Source organism: Lemur catta, chromosome 9 (genome assembly GCF_020740605.2).
Source record: "Lemur catta isolate mLemCat1 chromosome 9, mLemCat1.pri, whole genome shotgun sequence".
NCBI classification, from domain to species: domain Eukaryota; kingdom Metazoa; phylum Chordata; class Mammalia; order Primates; family Lemuridae; genus Lemur; species Lemur catta.
In genome coordinates, this window is record NC_059136.1 from 40,882,533 (window position 1) to 40,887,500 (window position 4,968).

General features: G+C 38.0%; 1 long non-coding RNA gene across 1 annotated transcript; it reads left to right on the forward strand.

Annotated features, from left to right (window-relative positions):
• The first annotated feature begins 840 nt into the window (after positions 1-840).
• LOC123644668 lies at positions 841-3,743 on the forward strand. Its single transcript, XR_006737207.1, has 3 exons — positions 841-938; positions 1,817-1,863; positions 3,551-3,743. It is a non-coding gene; the product is annotated as an uncharacterized LOC123644668 (long non-coding RNA).
• Positions 3,744-4,968: the final 1,225 nt, after the last annotated feature.

Below are 4,968 nucleotides of genomic sequence, written 5' to 3' on the forward strand. Positions count from 1 at the left end.
TCCTGATTCATTTACATTTAACTCTTCAAAATGCTTTGTAAGCCCTCCAAGAAACCTTCAGTGTATTGAGCCAGAAGATTGGGCTTTGTTAGCAATGCAGGCATCTATTATGCTGCATGAATGGGACTAGGTTTTAAAGACAGAACTAAGGAAAGTCAAGTGGTTTGAAAATTTGATTCAACATATTCCCCCTAATTTCTGGGTCTTAACCACCAAAACTTTTGCAAAACATACACAGAAATAAACATTCTTTTTCATGACACCCATTGAGCAAAGAGCTGCTGGCCTCAACACCTCTTTCCACTCAAACCTAAGTCTCCGTGATGACCAGAGACAGAATAACTGACACTTGACAGAGCCTCGTCCTTCCCAATGTTAGTTTTCTTTTCCTGTGCTCCACTTGCTTTCTTCTCTGAAGTGGAAAGGCTGCTGCTGCCACCCCTGCATCTTTGATAAGAATTGACGAGACCCAGGAGAGTGTGGGAAGAGTCTCTGGCTTTAGCAGTTTGGCAGAAGTTCCATGGAGACTTTCTGATCTTCCTCCACATGCTGCAAATCCCTAGAAGTCCTTTGACAGAGAGGAGGTTCAGAAGGGCAGTCTTCCTGTCCTCATTTCTACTGAAAAAAAAAAAAAGCATACAAATATATTTTAAAAATGAGCATAGCCACCAGATTATATCCTCTGACAAAGCAGACATAATAAAAATGTTCGTTTCTTTGAGTGGGGTAGGGAACAGTTTGAGATCAGTCACTTCCTCCTTCCCACACATCTGAATGCAGTCACACAAGGTCACAATCCATCTTCAGATTGCACAAATGCTTTGACAAAAACCTATGCTTCCTTTGTTATTCCGTAATAGCTCAGAACGTTTAGCTCACAAAGGAGACAAGCATCTACAAAAGAAATTGCCAGTGCTCACATGTGAATCCTGCTCAAGGTACTTCCTTCCACCTTTCATCTCTGGTGCTCCTCCATTTATAGGATATTCACAGAGCAGGGGCATTGTGAAGAGTGGCAAGTATTTCCGGGATTATTCAGCCTAGTTCTAATAAAGTCTTTGTTAATAGGTCGAGTGCTGCTGTTAGTAGGTCAGAACAATTTTACATTTGCTTATGTGATTATGTCAATAATCCCCAAGGTCTCTTGCTAGAGTGTGAGCCCTATGCGGACAAGAATGGCATCATGTCTTATGTTTGTAGTGTTTGAACCTGCTGCACTGTAGATGCTCAAAAATATTTACTGAATGTTTTTAATGAGTCCTTACTATATATGCCAGCCATGATGCATTAAATTCCATCTAATGTTCATAATAAACCTAGGAGGTACATGCTCTTAGGATCTCCATGTTACAGGCGATGAAATGGAAGCTTAGAAACACTAAACAGCCTACTAAAGCCATCTAGGTTAATAAGAGGTGGAACCAGAGCTCAGGGGTAGGTTTGTTTCATCCTATTAAGCTCTGGTCTCGTAAGGTTCACTTAGGATAGCCCTGGTGAATATGAACTTCATTTTCAAAAAGAAGCATTTCAGTTTACACCATAGAAGTAAATACCTAACTGATATCTGTAAGAAGCGACCTCACTAATTAGCAAAAAAAAAAAATTTCTCTTGACACTCTTTGTGTGCTACATATTCCCTGAATTTCCCTCTGCAGACATCCCAAAATATTCACTTATCTCTTCGAGTATACCAATAACGTGTTATTTAACACATCCACTCATTCAGTGTATGACTTATAGTTTGTCTAAATTTTGATCTAAGATTCTGAACTCTGAAAGCTGGAAACATTTAATGAGTCCTTTTCTTTGATTTTAGCCTGCTTTCTTTGCCTTCTGAAACGGTTTCTTGAAGACCACAGCCACGTAAGTTCTCTTTGATAAGCTCACTACCAGCTGTTTTATGTAAGGGCAGTGAAGTGATTCATAAGCAAACATAGGACTTTCCTGATACCTAAGAGACTTTGTAATCCTTGCTAGATATTCCGATTTGAAGTATTTCAACCTCAAGTTGATAAAATAAATAAATATATGTGTGTTTATTTCTGTGTGTATAAAATTTTTATTGTAAACCATAAAGCACAGTACAAATATTAGTTATAGTTGTTTAAGTAGGAAATAAATAAACTGCTAGTGAAGTCTGCCGCTGTCAGTTTTGCTTTTGTGGCACTGTGTCTGCTGATTCTCCAGGACACTGAGCTTTGTGGAATCTACCAGGATGCTGCTTTTCTTGCAACCCATTCAGGAGTAGAAGAGACAGGACCACCTTTAGGCAACATTTCATTGAGTGAAGAATTATAATCCCTAACAGGATTCAAGAACACCATGGAATGATTGACTCGATGAGATAAGCTTAGAAGCAGAGAATTAGACTTGAAAATATCTTTAGAGCTTTTCCAGCATAGATTGTTATCTCTCAGTAGATACATTTCATAACCTAGTGAAAAAATATTAGTGTTCTGCACTGCTCTACAGAAGTGCTTCTCAAACTTTAATGTGTGCATGAATCCCCATGCGATTTTGTTAAAATTCAGACTCCAGTACAGTGGATTTAGGTTGGCACCTGAGATTCTGCTTTTTATCAAACTCTCAGTTGATGGTGATGATACTAACCCATGGGCCACGCATTGAACAGCAAGGCCCCAGAGATGATGTCATACAGCTTATAGACTTAAGAATTAGGGCTGACTTTGAATTTAGCCTGCATGGCTTGGAATTGCACCAGGCCACTTACTGTGTGATCTTGATCAAAGTAGTTTACTCCTTTTCGCCTAATCCACATCTGAAAATGAGGAGAATATTAGTACTTACTTCATAAGCTTTTGTAACAATTACATAATTTTTTTTATTTCAGCATATTATGAGGGTACAAAAGTTTACATTATGTATATTGCCCTTGCCCCACACCCCCCGAATCAGAGCTTCAAGCGTGTTCATCCCCTAGACAGTGCGCATCGCACTCATTATGTAGGTATACACTCATTCTCTCCACCCCACTCCCCGACATCTGCCCGACATCCGATCAATGTTGTTCCTAAATGTGCTCTTAGGTGATGATCAGTGAAACCAATTTGATGGTGAGTACATGTGGTGCTTATTTTCCCGTTCTTGGGATACTTCACTTAGCAGAATGGGTTCCTGGTGTATCCAGGAAAATGCAAGAGGTGCTATATCACCATTGTTTCGTATAGCTAGTAGTACTCCATGGTATACATATACCACATTTTATTAATCCACTCATGTATTGATGGGTACTTGGATTGTTTCTACATCTTTGCAATTGTGAATTACGCTGCTATAAATGCTCTAGTGCAGTTGTCTTTTTTATAGAATGTCTTTTTTTCCTTTGAGTAGATTCCCAGGCAATCGGATTGCTGGATCAAATGATAGTTCTACATACTTTTAAAATATTATTTAAATCCTAAAATTTATGGAAAATACTAAATATGCTAAATAGTTAAAATTTCTAATTCCTGAAAATGCTCGTGCATGTTTTACTGAAACTATTTGGAGAGAATTTATGAAATAACTAACACTTTTCTCCATTTTGTAGATGAGGACATTGAGGCATAGACAGATCCAGTAATTTACCCCTTGCAACCAGCCAACATTTTGAAAAGAGGGGATTAAGAGATTGAGAAACTCCTTGGAAGAGAAAATCAGCTCTCATAGGGAAATTGGACTTTAAGTTGGCTGGAATTGGTATGCTAAGTTGTAAAGTTTTACAATAAAGCTTTAAAGGGAGATTGAAGAAGTTTATTTCATATATAAAGAAGTGTAAAAGTTTCTTTTTTCTTTCTTTCCTTCTTCTTCTTCTTGTTATTTTTGCAAATTTGAATTGTATTGTGAGTACCTTTCAAAATCCCACTTTGCGTTCCCGTCTCTCACAATAGGTAAGTGGGTAATGGGTTCTGGGTTCCCTTAACAATCATGTGTACTTTCTAAAGAGCAATGATCTTGTAACTTGGATGTTCCCCCCCACACACACTTTTTTTTTGGTCCGATCCTTTGTTAGAAGGGCAAAGAAAATAAGTAACATAAAGAATGAAGGAAAATAGAGACCTGAATGAACCACTAAAGACACCATTGATCTCTCCCTAATTAAGAGCTGGCTCTGTTGTACTCTTCTGCTGGAAAGAGCAAAGACTTCCTCTAATACACACTAAAATCAGTTCTAATCATTGACATCTTCCTGTCTACAGATGGCACCATGTGTGTGCCTTCCCTGGAATTGCTCACCCTCTCCTACTCATTCACATCCTAGCTCCCAGTTCTTTAGCATCCATTCTGGTGCTCAAGTATTTTAATTTTAATTTTAATTTTTTTTTTGTAAATGCTCTCTCCTGCTATCTATAAGATGTGACCAGTTTCTTGAGGTCGCTAAATACCAGTGCCTCTATTAAATAATAATTCTTAATGCCACATTGCCTTTGTTCTTACAATTGCATTCTACATTTGTCAGAGAGACATTTCACCTCAAACAGGACCAATTTTGAAGAAAAATAAAAATAGGTTGCTATTAGAAGTTTCTGTCCTCTCTCACGCTCTCCTTCGTAGTGTTCACATTTTTCTTTTTCCTTTTGAACCCAGTAGTATAGTCATTTATGTGCTTTAGCATTTGAATCCAGCTATACCACCTCTGTGACTGTGAAAAAATTATGTAAACTGAGTCCCAATTTATCTATCTGCAAAGTGGGGATATGATGGTCAGAGTGCCTATATCCCAGAATCACTGTGAGTATCAAACACATTTACGTTGTGTGCATAGTATCTGGCACATGCTAAACACACAATAAACGTTACTTTTTACTTTCACTATCTTCATTCTAGGTTCATGGACAGGTCACTATAATTAATAACTTACAAGCTTTTTATTAGAACCCAGAAATCCTGACTGCTCAGCATCTGTTTTCCGTATGTTTCTGCATTACCTCCAAAATTTCCCACTGACCACATCTATGAAATGATTCA